This window comes from Antechinus flavipes, chromosome 3, assembly GCF_016432865.1.
Source record: "Antechinus flavipes isolate AdamAnt ecotype Samford, QLD, Australia chromosome 3, AdamAnt_v2, whole genome shotgun sequence".
Lineage (NCBI taxonomy): Eukaryota > Metazoa > Chordata > Mammalia > Dasyuromorphia > Dasyuridae > Antechinus > Antechinus flavipes.
In genome coordinates, this window is record NC_067400.1 from 383,305,530 (window position 1) to 383,320,785 (window position 15,256).

At 32.6% G+C, this 15,256-nt stretch overlaps 1 protein-coding gene across 4 annotated transcripts in view; it reads left to right on the forward strand.

Moving 5' to 3' along the window:
- FTCDNL1 (formiminotransferase cyclodeaminase N-terminal like) overlaps positions 1-15,256 on the forward strand; it is a 106,424-nt gene that overhangs the window by 2,245 nt on the left and 88,923 nt on the right. The window lies entirely within an intron of this gene.

Below are 15,256 nucleotides of genomic sequence, written 5' to 3' on the forward strand. Positions count from 1 at the left end.
AGGTCTTCATTTTTAAGGTGTGGAAGCTTAGGTAATTAATTAGATGTAAGTGAATCCCCTTAAAATGGGGAACAATATTTCTAATAGTTTATAAAAGGTTCGATTTGGACTTTCTTGAAAAAATGAAACTAAAATTTATGAAGATTTTTTTAAAACAGATTTTAGATTATAATTGCAATTGTGCTAATTCTTGAGTCTAAACAAAGAATCAGATATTGGGTTTGTTTTTTCTAGACATTTATATAATGACAATACCACATCCTTCACTTCACAATTACTTTATGAAGCACAATCATAAAGAGGGTTGTTATTGTAGCAAAAATATTCCAAGACTTCAGCAGTTTTTCTAGAGCTACTCAGTCCTTTGATATTCAAATCTTTTAACGTTTAATAGATGCTTCTATTAGATATTGATGTTTGAATGGGAATTTTTTGTAAGTTAGTTTATTAATGAATATTTTTATGTTCTTAAAACTACATAGGGAAGTTGCAAAGTACCAATAAGTAGAATGAATAGGCCTAGCAGACAGAAAAATTTGTTAAAATTCTTTTAGGATTTATTTAAAACTTATATGCAAAATAAGGAAAAACCAAAACATTATCATGTGCCCAGTAGAGCAGTGGAGAGGATTCAAAATATGTAACAATAAATTCCATTTCAAAGAAGCATATTTAATATTAGAACACATTGTATTCATAACTATCCATCTTTGCTTCCTTGTAGATTTTCTTTTGTTCTTTGCTATACACTTTTTACTTTATTTTTTTTTTTTTACCTTTCCCCTCTTCCCCAAGCAGATTGCAGTTACACAAAGATATATGTGTGTATGACACACATATATGCAAAGACTGTTTTCTAAGACTTTTTTATCTTTGTTCTAAATTGAAGTTAAACTTTATAATTACTTTGTGATTGTGGCAAATATAAAGGAATATTACACTACTGTCATATGATAGTAATAATTTAACTATAGGAATGAGGGAATAGGCACCAGATTCTGGAGATAATCTGAAATGTTGGAAGATGTCATCCTCTTCGAAGTAATTTAAAAGCTGACTATTAACATAGATATATTGGTAATATTTTCTGTGAGTAACAGTAAACATCTTTGATCTTGAGTGTTCAAGTATGTACTTACAATCTATAGTGAAATAATGGTAATTAGCTTTAACAACATTATTATTATTATAGTAACACATTGCATACCAACAGTATGTCAAGCTTTATAAAGGAAACTGACTTGTATAGACACTGTTCTTAATGTATCTGTGGTATGTGATATTTCCTAAAGAGTAATTACTTATGGATTTATAACATTTTCTTTGATCCATGTGGAAAAATATAAACAGAAGATAACTGCTGCTTCTAATGCAAACTGTGAGGTTATTATTGCATGTTAAGTATGAAAATAAGTGTGTGGGAATTATAACCCAATAAAGTACATATGAGTGACATCACAGCAAAAAAAAAATAAAATTTTTTATTCTGAGCTAAACCATTTTAATCACTATGTCATAATAAAATATGCAAGAATAAAGTTATCTATTTGCCAGTGGCAGGTCAGTTACCTGTATTTAGATGACTTAAAAAATGCTATGGTTGTATAAAATAAGTAGATTTTATTATACCTAATATGTACTAATAGTAAAGAGGTTATGTTTTTTAAGTTAATTAAAAACATAATTAAATTCAAAATTAAAATAACCTGATCATAAAAAAGAATGTCATTTTTGACTCACTGTTAACTTGTTTTAGTTTAATTGACATGATTTTCAGTATAAATTTATGTACATAAATATATTTGAAATGAACTTTAACTGTTTTAAAAACTCTCAAGTCAAAAAAAAAATTTCCAACCTCTGGTTAAGATCCATCTGCCAATTTACATAAAGGCAAGATTTTGCAGATGGTTCTTTTGTTTTCTCCTTCAAAATGTTTCTCAGCTTTTGCCTTGTCATTTTTTTTTCCCTGAGGCAATTGGGGTTAAGTGACTTGCCTAGGATCACACAAGAAAGGTTAAGTGTCTGAGATCAGATATGAACTTCAGTATGATGACAGATTTAATGGCCTCTGTGATTCCTTCATGCTTTAAGTATATGGTCCTAATTTCTATGGTAATATAGAGATCTAATGAAAAGGACATTTTGTTGCCAATTGAATGGGGTTAATTGAAATGTGTGGGATAGAGCCACCCTGAAAGGATAGGGCTGACCCATGGATGGTATAAAAGAGCAAGGTATTGTGGTCAAAGCTTCAGCCTAGTTAATCCCCAAATCAGAATCATAAGATTCTTAAAATGAGCTGGACTAAATACAAAGTTAGCAAATAATTAGAATATAAAGTACTTTCCCCCTAAAAATCATGAGACAGTTGGCTTTCTCATTTGGGGATTTTGATTTTTGAATTAGACAATTATCAAACTATCAAAATACAAAAAGAAGAGTAGCTAACTAGAGGAACTAACAAATCAAAACTACTAGATTTTCATCACCATTCCCCAATTTCATATGCATGTTAAGGTTATGAATTGTGTATCCTAAATTTGTTATGTTTTAGAATTTCAAGTCCATGCCTTATTTTCCCTAAACAGGTTGTTAAAAAGCAGCAGAGAGGAACAAAGTTGGGGGTGGGCGGAGAGAAGGGGTGGAAAAAAAAAAGGAAAGAAAGGAATCAAGTATTTCATAAAAAATCCGAATTTAAATTTAATATGCAAGCTCTAAGTGCCTGTATTTTGTTTTATATGCATTGTAGCCAATTGATAAATACTGATACAAACATGATAAATAATTTTAATTTCAGTAAAATTGAAAATAAGATCTCCTTTTCAGAACTGTAATCTCACCTTTATAGGAAATGCTTGGTAAAATTTCCTTGTTGTAACTTAAAAGTTGTAACTTATTCCTTCTAAGACTATTTAAGTCTTTAAGAGTTGCCTGTAATTTCACTTGAGAAATTGTCTTGGGATGGTCACTCAGCTTAGCAATTCTTGAGCCTATTCTTTCCTCTAGTGGACTTCTATCTATTGCACAATGCTGTCTACAGACACAAATACACATAAACACACCCACACACATTCATGCTAAAAATTAAAAGAGACTTGTTGACATTTTAGAAATACATTTTGAGTCACATTGAGATAAATACAATAATATAAAGACCTTTTTTCCCTTCCTAAATTAAGAGTACCTTGAAAAAGTTTTTCTAGATCTTAATTATCTTTTCTTTTCCTCTTTTACCCCCTATTCTTCCACATCCAGATGCCAAAATCACTTAAACATTTCACTGAGAATGTAAAAACAAAAGAGTAATTAAAGTCCCAATTTACTGTCTAGGAAAGCTTAGCCTTTAACAGACTCCCTATCCCCAATTGGAATATTGAGAAGATAGCTTCATGTTCATGCTGGTATTTATAATTCATTAACAGATTCAAGCCTTGTTGGTAATCCTTATAACCTGGTTTAGCCCATATGCTGAGATGGTTTACTCATATGTAGTCATTGCCAATTATCAGCTTTCTAGAGCCATAGGTGAGACTTGAGTGAAATGTGGACACCCAAAGTAGATGAGCAGCCCTGAAAAGGGCTCAAAAAGCCTTCAGGTGCTAGTCTTCTTGAATACATCAAACTTCCCAGTAATCATTTTACATTAAAATTTTTTCACTTAATATTTTATTTTCTCCAATTGGAAGAGAACTTTTTAGGAAGCATTTTCCTATACAGTACAATTTTTTTTATTATTATCTGTTTCCTTATCTGTAAAGTGAGAGTATTGGACTATATGACATAAGCTCTAAACCTAGTTTTCTTTTTATATTTCTAAGCTTATATGAAGAGCTGAATTTTTTTGAACCTTATCTACTGATATATTTTTATTTTCACATGATATATCCTTATTTGCAAAATGAAAATAAAGTACTTTCATTTTATATATTTCATAAAGTTCATACCAATCTACCTCACAATCTATTGTGAATACCTCAGACTATAACCTTGAAAAGCATAGATTGGGAAGGGGGAGGGAGAAAGGAAGGAGTGAAAGAAAAAAGGAAGTTATTTGACCTAGATCATTCCATTTGTTTACATTTCTCTTGGAAATCATTGTTATTGTTTCCAATCTTGTCATGTAGCAGGTCTTTCAGATTGGGAGTGAACTCACACCTCGGATTTCATACTTCAGCCAAGTTTTTTAAATGCACTTGAAGGTAAAGCAATATTAAAAAAAAAAAAAAAAAAAAACTATACTACATTCATTGATATGTGGGGAGGATCTTTATAGTTTTCCATGACATCCATTCCACTTTTAGATATTTCTGATTGTTGGTAAATTTTTATATCACTTAAATTTGCCTCTTTATATCTTCCAACCATTTTTTTTCTAGTTCTATTGAACAAGTATTAAGCACCATAAACAGCTAGTGGCACAGTAGATGGAGTGCTAAGTTTGGAGTCAGGTGGATCTCAATTCAAATTTGTTTTCATACATTATGCATGTAACTCTGGTCAAACCACTTAATCTCTATCTGCTTCAGTTTCCTTTACTATAAAAGTAGGATATTAAAATAGTACTTATCTTCCAGGTTTGTGAAAATAAAAGAAATTATATTTGTAAAAGACTTAGTATAGTATGTACCACATAAATGCTAGATATTATAATTCTTATAATTAATTTTACTCCTTATTGTTCAAAGTACTAGGAACTGGGACACAAAACAAACAAACAAATAAAAATAAAAACAAAAACAAAAAAAACAGTCCTTCCCCTCAAGGAACTTATGTTCTACTGTCCTGACACAACATTATATGCCTAAGTAAATGAAAAATAGGTACAAGATAATTTTGGGAATAGAGGTGGGGCACAGAGGTAGAACATTAATAGTTGGTGACATCATGAAAGAACGTGTATAGAATTTGCAACCTGAACTGAAGTAAGTCAGGAAATATAAGAAGTAAAAGTCAGATCAAAATCCTGTGAAGACACAACACACTTAAACGACAAGTAGGTTGCTCTTGTTGTAATGCATAAGTTTTAATCCCCTTGTCAGAAATGAATCTTTCATATAAGAGTTGGACTAAACGACTTCTAAAATCCCTTTCCAATCTTAAAATCTGTGACTTTAAATTATATACAGAAAGGGACTATGTTTATATATTCATTCCCTAATGTCTAGCATGGCAGTTAAATGATACAGTTGATAGTGGACAGAGTGTTGAGTCTGGACTTAGTAAGACTCCTCTTCAAATCTGGACTCAGACACTTGGTAGCACTGTGTCTCTGGGCAACTTACTCAATCCTCTTTGCTTCAGTTTTCTCATCTGCAAAATGAGCTAGAGAAGGAAATGGCAAATCATTCCAGTATCTTTGCCAAGAAAACCTCAAATAAAGGAATGAAGAGTTGGACATGACTAAAAAAATGACTGAAACACAACAGTGCCTAACATGGTGCTCTGCACAGAATAAGAGTTTGATAAATATTTATACAGTTAAATTATCCAGTGTCTAGCACAGCATCTTGTACAAATTAAACAGCTAAAATGCTTATTGATTGACTAAAAATTGTGATAATGAGAATAGAAAGCTCTAGAAAATGCTTCAGCCAACAAACTATTCTTGTAAAATACAGAGATGTGTCATACAAATGTTCCAACACAAATTATGAGGTTTTACTTCATAAAGGAGTGGAAAGATAAAATGACTTTGTAGAAATCTTATTAAAATGTATAAAGTGGTCATCCTGAGGGATTTAAGAATAAAAGTGGTGAAAGCAGGTAAAAAATGAAAAAGATCTACAAATAATTTTTATAACATGCTCTTCATCATCAGTGACAATAGAGCCACATTTGTACTCTTAATTTCACAGGTCCAGATGTGTTACATGAAGAGGTAGAAATGACATTGAAAAAATCAGTAGGACAGCTGGAATAGATCAAGTATTATAGAGGGAGTAGGTCCTGGAAGGTACTGAGGTCTCAATTCACAAGACATCTGAAAGAAGAGAGAATATAATAGAAAACTTTTTGGGGGGGAATCTCATTAATTGAAAATAGGGGCCAAGAAAACCTCAATACTTTTCCATTTACACAGAAGCTGCATGAGAATATTCTACATGTCTATCAAACTGCCCTCATTGAAATTAAAAAAAAAACCAAAACTTTCACAATTATGAGAATTATTTAGATTTTGAGCTTATGTCATATATAGCCCAATACCCCCATTTTACAGAAAAGGAAATTAAGAGAGATGATAAAGATTGTACCATATAGGAAAATTCTTTCTGAAAAGCACTCTTCTTGTATATGTTAAAATTGACTATTTTGGTTCAAAGGTGTAATAATAGAAATGATTTTGGAGCAGTCTTTTGATTATTAATATCAAATGAGGCATAAGACAAGGAGAAATATGCCTATCAATGCTATCTGTCACTATTATCTTCTGTGACCAATACAGAGTCTAATTGGAGGAGGAATTACATGTTGAGTAGGAGAAAAAAATCTTCTTAGGTCAAGTCAGCAAACATTTATTAAACACTATATGCCCAGGACTATGTTAAGCACTTGTGATGCAAAACAAAGCAGAAAAAAAGTCCCTACTTTCAAAAGTCCCTCTCTCCCTCATAATTGATGGGGGACACAGCATTCAAAAACTATGTGCAAATAAGATGTATATAGGATAATTGGAACCAATTTCAGAGGAAAGACAGTTCCATTAAAGGAAAAAGGGAAAGGCTTCTTGCAGAAGAATATCTCTCAGATGTACCTGTTTCTGGATGCTCTGTGTATCCCCATCATATTAAAATGAGATTTAATGAGATTCTTAATCACTCAGTGGAGTTCAGTCCAACTTTTCACATAAGGATAGATAGATAGATAGATGAGAAAGAGATAATGAGAGAAAACATAAAAGGGATAACAAAGTATCTGAATCTGAAGGGGGAAATGATAAGCAACTGGGTATTGAGGAAAATTTTATAAAGGAAATAGTATTTGAACTAGATTTTAAAGAATGTACGAGAATGCTACAGACAGTGATTGCAATGGGAAGATTTAGCACAAAGACATTATAGTTCTGGAGAAAAGTATTCAAACTCTACTACAGAGTATAACTATGATGGTCTGGTCATGTTATTCAAATGCTAAATGTATATTTGCTTAAAAGATTATTTTATGGAGAATTCACCCAAGGCAAACATTCACACAAAGATCAGAAGAAGCTATATAAAGACATTCTCAAGTTTTCTCTGAAGAATTTTGGACTTTATTAGGAGACACTGGCACAGGATCACCCAGCATGATGTCCCTCATTAAAGAAGGTTCAGTGCTCCTTAAGTGAAGGAGAATTGTGATGGCTCAAAAGAAATGTGAAATGTGTAAATTTAGAGACACTCCAAATGTTCATATGGACCCTTTGTGTCTGCCCTGTGATAGAAAACATTCCAAGCTCTTAATGATTTGAGCAGCCACAGTCTTCACATTTCACCTTAACCTCAATATAATGAAGTTATTTTGGTCCTCTTCAAGAACAAATGACAATCATTTAATCAGATAACTGTGAGCAAAGTATAGGACTGGACAAGTATTCTAGTTTAGCTAGACCACAATATATGGCTTACAATAGTATGAGATAAGCCTAGAACCTAAAACCAAGAACTCTACCCTCCCCTAAGTGCCTGCAGCCAGCAATGTTCCTGCCTTACTGCTTCTGCACCAGGGTCCCTTAGCAGCACAACTGGGCTTGAAGTTCCTTATCAGCAGAGGTTCCCTCAGTCTTCCCTGAAAAAGGGACTCCCCATTCTGTCTGGGAAGTGAAAGTTCCTGTGATGGGGCCTAGGCTACCCTGAGGTAGCCTCCTTCAGCTCTTCCCTGATTTTTCTAGGAAGATTGTTCCATTCTGCTTAGCTGCTATTTGTTTTTAATCTATGTTCTCCCTGAGGTGTGGCTTTGTTTTATTTGTGGGGGAAATATGGAGAGCCTGGAATTTTCTGACCTACTCCACCAAATTCCTAGCATCCAGAGCTGGATTTCTTACACTAGTATGAAGTCATCATCACTCCATTTCTCTGTTTTGAAAGTAGAGTTTCATTCAGTGGCCCATGTTTTTGTTTTCATTACTTTTGAGAGTTCTGTATACTTTTGACAAATAGTCCCAACCAAGGAAAAGTCAAGGGATCTAAAATAATTTAAATAAATTACATCACAGCCTTCATTGAACAGTAGTTTCATAAGCTTCAACACAATATCAGGTGTACTGGTCATCTTTTCTGAAGTAAGGGAATCCATTGAACAAAGTATTTGTTTTCAGTATATACTGTCAAGCATAATTTCAAGACAAATTTTCCCAGCTTATTTGACATTTATTGAATAAATGTGTGGCCTGCCTTGTAAGGAAGTAATTGTTCATTGACCATTATATGTACACCAAGAATAATTGCCTTCTGAAATTTTTCAATAAAAAGATTCCAGAATGAGAATGCTAGACAAAACTTTTCCTGAAATAGATTCAGTTTCCTTTCAGTTTTCAAGGTAGAGCCATCACATCTAGGAATCCATTTCATGTATGGCTTTACTAAACAAAGAGCTCCACGGGTAAGTTTCTTCTACAAACATAAGTGACTTTGGCTCATTAATTAACATTCAAAAAGAAGAAACAGGACTTTTCTCAATGATAATTTGTAGAATATGTAGTAGGTCATACTAAAGTAAAATAACATTTAGCTATTGCTAGCATCCTTGTATTGTTTGAGAAGCAGCACACCATTGCCAAGAACAGCCCTCTTTATCTTTCAGATACTACTGTGACTCTTCACTCTTTTATTGTGAATTGGGGGTCAGACAAGAATCACTTACCTTACCTTATCATTATTATTATTATCACTTAACATTACCTTTTTAGATTGCCATCCATAGAAGGAACTTCACTGATGGGCTTATTTGTTGCTAGAATCAGATAAGTAACACTTTTTTTTCTGCCTCATTTCAATTATATTATTTACATCATCAAATTCACTATCTAAAAATTCACCATTGGGATGAATTAAATGGGATACATTTTATTATTTCTAAAATCTATTCATCTGAGTCCCTCAGATATTTTATTAGGATGCAAGCAGAGTTCTATTATTTTACAAAGCAAATTATAAAATCCAAACTGTGAAAAACCAGGAAAATAAACAAGTAACTTAGTAAGATAGTAGAAACTACATACAATGATAAATTTTATTTTATTCTATACATTATGAGGTTTTATGAACATGTAGTAAATTCTACTGATATTCCAAGAGAAAAAGATGAATATGGCCAAATAAATGAATCCATAGAAATGTGTAGGAGCATGTCTTCTTCTTGACAAGAGAAAAATAAAGCATTTGAATTAGATATAAACATTTACATGTATGTATATATGGTAAATAAAATATGATACATCTGATCCATATAGGTAGAACCATGTTTTATTTGAAAAATCTTTAGGATGTTAGAAACATTGATAGCAAAGATATAGAAAAGTAATAATGTATTGAATTGAAATACCCAAAGATTTCAATCAAAAAAATAACCAAAGGCAGTTTCAAGTATCTAATTTTACTTTTGTTATTTAAAATACTTGGTCCTCCTAGTTTTAAAGATTCAACCCGAATTCACTTCCCCATTGTCTAGTCCATTTGTGAATGTGTTTTTTTTCTGGGGAGCTATAACAATTTTTGTGTTTATCATTCATTTTTATATTCTATCATAAATTCATATTGCACATTTACATCTGGCCTCTCTAATAAGGTTGTAAACTTATTTCTATAGCTCCTGTAGTATCTAGTAGTATTATGTATATGTTGTAGGTACACATTAATTGAATTAAAATTTTTATAAAAACTATTTTTACTTTTCTTTTAAAATTATATTATAAATGCATTAAATATTTTTTCCTGAAAATCATGAAATTACCTTATTCTCAGAAAAGTTGCATTGATTATAAACATTACTGGAATTAATAAAGAAAAATCATAATATGGAAGGTATAGCAACATAAATATAATGAAGTAAAATGCCTTATGAATGCTGTTATTTAGTATTTATTTAGTAGTAGTATTAGTAATTATTAGTAGTTATTTAGTATTTGGTACTGGTAGCGATAAGCTACTTGGGGGACAACCATTATGGAATAATTATTGTATGCCACTTTGACTTTTTATCTTGCCACTTATATTATGGAATTTAGGTGAGTCACTAAAATTATCATATTTGAATTTTCCATCTCTAAAAATTAGAATGACAGCAATGTCTATTCCCAACTTCATAATATATTACAGTTTTTAGATTTTAAAAATCTATAAGGCATTTATATTTTCTTAAAACAGTTTCCAATTTTAAAATATCTGACACTAATTTCCAACAACTGGAATAGGTGCTAAAAGTGGCTATCTCTTCTATCCTAGTTAATTCCACAGAGTGAGGTACTGATTCCCTTTAAGAGTTACTTTTTTCACTCTAATTACATTTAATCATTTCTAACCACTTAAATTTTTTCATTTAATTGTTAATGTAGTTTGAGTATTTTTTGTTTTATTTTATTAATTCTATAATTGGTTTATGTAATAAAAATTACTAAAAACACTTTAGGGAAAATGAAATTTTAAAAGAATTATTTTTAATTGTGCAAATAATCAATTTACTGATAGCCAGTATTTTCAAACTCCGTCTCCTTTCTTGTTTCTCGTGAAGAGATTCTCTGCAACTGATAAAAACTGTTTTAGCATTTGACTCGCTCTTCCATGCTTCTGGATAACAGTGCGAATTCCCTGCAGGTAGGTAGTCCAGGGTGTTGTTTGGCTTGAAGACAGGAATACTTCTCTTTCTTAGTTCTAATCTGATCTCAGACCCTAATTAGCCCTTTGACCCTAGGCACATCACTTAGCTCTGGTAATCTAGTTTACTCATCTGTAAAATGAACTAGAGCAGAAAATGACAAGCCACTCCAGTGCCTTCTCCAGGAAAAGTCCCAAATCAACTATGCCCAAAAAGCTATAAAACTGTTTGATCCAGCAGTATCACTCATAGGTCTTTATCCTGAAGAGATCATAAAAAAGAAGAAAGAACCCACATGTGCAAAAATATGACAGATATTTTTGTGGTGGTAAAGAATTGGAAATTTAAGGGGATACCTATCAGACAATGATCGAACAAACTGTGATTAAAGAATGTGATGGAACACCACTGTTCTTTAAGAAATGAGGCAGATATTACAAAAATCTGGAAAATTTTATATGAACTGATGCTGAGTGAAGTAAGCATAATCAGGAAAATATTTCTTACAGTAACAGCAACATTATATTATGGCCAACTTAACTCTTTTCAGCAATACAGAGATCCAAGACAATTCCAAAAGTTTTGTGATGAAAAATAACATCCACATCAAGAGTCAATGCAATTTCTCATGATTTCCCCCTTTTTATTTTTCTTTTACAACATGACTAATATGGAAATATGTTTAACATGATTGAATATGTATCACCTATATGAGATTGTTTGCTATCCTGGGGAGGTGTGAGAGAAAAAATGGTCAGAACTCAAAATCTCACAAAAATGAATGTTGAAAACTATTTTTATATGTAATGGTGGGGAAAATACTAGTAAGTGCAAAAAAAAGGCCCAAATGGAGGCCCCCCCCTTAAATCAGACATAACTGAAATGACTGAAAGGACTCTTACCTACTATGCCATGTTATTTTTCTTTAAACTACATTATCTACTTTATTTCACATGGTAATTAGATCAAAATTGAAGTAGTCTTATTATTTCATTGGTTAATAGAAATTAGAGCTTGAAGATACTTTACATGTCATGTACTTTTGATGGAACCATGATGGCTCTTCATCATCACCGATTTCCTTTCTATCTCTTCAATTCATTTGTAGCTAATATAAAACTCTAGACATTCTTAGTCCAATTTGATTAGTCAGGTTCCTTGGGCAAAGTTTATTTCCACGTCAGGCTTTTAGTGGTCCTAGAGAGGTATACCTGAAGCATCTGAGTGTTACCACTGACTCAAGCCCTCATCCTACTTTGTTCTTCCCAATATAGTCACCAATGATCAGACTTCTAATATCATTCAACTAATTAACAGAAATTATAGAAAGAACAGAAGTAAGCACATTTCCTACTCCCTTCTGAACTCTCTCTCTTTCCTCTGTCAGTCCCCATAGAGAGTAGGCTCAAACTGAAAACAGTTTCTAAAATATTTGCTCCATTAAGTTCACTTCCAAGTGCAGCCTGGCACTAGGCAGGTCTGAGTCTCTGCTCCTGCTTAATTTGGATCACATAGGTTGTTCTTCAAGATGTCAGCTACCAGCTCACACATTTGCCTCGGGCAAATCTAAGAATGTATATTCTTAGTGCCTGACACACAGTATAAATTTATGAATTGTTAGCTGATTGATTTATATAAATGTCAAAATAATTTTGATAGCGTCAATTTTAGGCAAAGCCCAAGAGAATATCAATAATCATATATTTCTAACTGGAATTTAATTTAAAACCTTTGCTTTGTTTCAATTGATTTATGATCTCATTAGTAGATAATGAGACTTCCATGCTATGCCATACTATAGGCATTCCTCTATTTCTTTTCATATTTTCAGGGCACCAAGTAACTCTCTCAAGTAATCCATGTAATCATCTTAAAAGTTTTATTAAGAATCCTAGAAAGAGTTTGCAATACAATGGTAACCCAAAATATACCACTTTCATAGGTGGTGATATTATAATGGCCTTGAAATATGCTAAGGCATAATTTACCTTTTTCCATTACCACTGGCAATAATGGAAATTTCTGATTTTTATCTCTCCCAAAATAAATTATTTCAGTACCAGCTCATAAAATTTTTGAAGTCCCTTGATATTGATTTTGCAGAGCAATCCCAGGTGAGTTTCATCAATTCAAGCTCAATGCCAGGATGAAAATAAGCCAGACATTATATGGCACATTAAATTTCTGGAGCTCGACTCTTTTCCCTTAATCTCAGTGCAGCAGCAACAAAGTGGCATCCTTTACTCACTGCAATGGGAAAATAACAAAGCAAGAATAAAATGGATGCTGCAAAATGAAGCACATCACCACATTTTCATCCATGTGCACCTCCCAAGAGCCAGAAAAGCATAGCCAAGTCTTTCAAAGTGAATCCAGATGTCAGGCAACACTATAGCAAAGCTTTAATTATTCAAAAAACAAAAAAGAAGCAACTCCTTAGGTATTTTCTAAACAGGTGCCTCTTCACAGAAAACAGAAGAGTTGAGAAAACAGATGTGGTATTGTGTCTGCTACAAGACTAGGGAAGAAAAGTATAATATAGCAGCAAGTACTAAGAGGTAGCATAGTAAATGATACTATTATTAATGTGTGCAGAATACTTGGTAATCAACCCACATAAAATAAAAGCTTTATAAATTTTAATACTTTCATTTTGTACATGAGAAAACTAAGGACAAGAGCAAGGGATTTGTCATTTAGTAAGTCAGTACTAGAGATGTTTCTCACATTCAGTTTTATTATATGGCTTGTCATTCATCAATATTTTGTAGAATCCTTTGGTAATCTCTTATTATGCTTATGATGGAATTTAAATGTAAATTCATTCATATTCAATCAAATAAAAGTACCAAGGATTTCTAAAAAATATGAAAGTGGACCTTGGATATTAGGTTGATTCTGAAGATACAGATTTGGATATCGCCATTATAAAAGTGATAGATTGGATTCTGGAAAAAGGATGCTGCCTCTGGGGCAGTGTAAATAGAGAAGAGAAAACCAAATATTGAACATTGAGATACTCATAATTAGGAGGAGGGAGAAGAAAAAGACACCAGTGAATGAAACCGAGAAAAGAACAATGTAGGTGTAATTATCTGTTTCACCCTACTTGCCCTTGAAATTTGGACTGTTACTGCCTTCCTTATCAGGCTGATATAGATCAAGATGATTGGAGATGGCCCTGGATGAAATGGAAGACCTTAGCCTTTGCCACTGAACCCAGATGGCTCTGGAGGGAAAAGTGAGATGGGTGACCTTGCACAGCCCTTGCTCACTTAAATCCAATTCACTTGCATATCATAGCAATCCCCTCTTTGATGTCATGATGCTCTTTGAGAATGAAAGACAACAGCAACAATAACAACAACAACCAGACAGAAGAGGACTAATGTATAATAACCCTAGAAAAATCAGCTGGATCCAAATTGTGAAAGGTATCAAATGTGTTGTTCCTTTTCCTTCCCCCAAGGTTTCCTTTTGATCCTAGAAGTAATAGATAATCACTGGAGTTTATAGAGGAATTAAAGGATATATTCAGACTTGTGCTTTAGGAAAAACATTTTGGTAACTTAGTACAGGAAGATGAATTGTAGAAAAGACCAATTTAGGAGACTAATAATTGTTTTTTTTCTTTCATTTTTTATTTTTTTTAATAATAACTTTTTATTGACAGAGCCCATGCCTGGGTAATTTTTTACATTATCCCTTGCACTCACTTTTGTTCCAATTTTTCCTCTCCCTCCTTTCACCCCCTCCCCAATATGGCAAGCAATCCTATACATGTTAAATATGTTACAGTATATCTTAGATACAATATATGTGTGCAGAACCAAATAGTTCTCTTGTTGCACAGGAAGAATTGCATTCAGAAGATAAAAATAACCCAGGAAGAAAAACAAAAATGCAAACAGTTTACATTCATTTCCCAGTGTTCTTTCTTTGGTTGTAGCTGCTTTTGTCCATCATTGATCAATTGAAATTGAGTTAGATCTTCTCTTTGTCAAAGAAATCCACTTCCATCAGAATACATCCTCATACAGTATCATTGTTGAAGTATATAATGATCTCTTGGTTCTGCTCATTTCACTTAGCATCAGTTCATGTAAGTCTTTCTAAGCCTCTCTGTATTCATCCTGCTGGTCATTTCTTACAGAACAATAATATTCTATAACATTCATATACCACAACTTAACCAATCATTCTCCAATTGATGGGCATCCATTCATTTCCCAGTTTCTAGCCACTACAATAGTAGAAACACTGCTGGATCAAAGGGTATGCACTGTTTGATAACTTTGGGGGCATAATTCCAGATTGCTCTCCAGAATGGTTGGATTCTTTCACAACACCAACAATGCATCAATGTCCCATTTTTCCACATCCCCTCCAACATTCACCATTGTTTTTTCCTATCATCTTGACTAATAATATTTGAAAGACAATGTGGGTTTAATCTAGGATAATT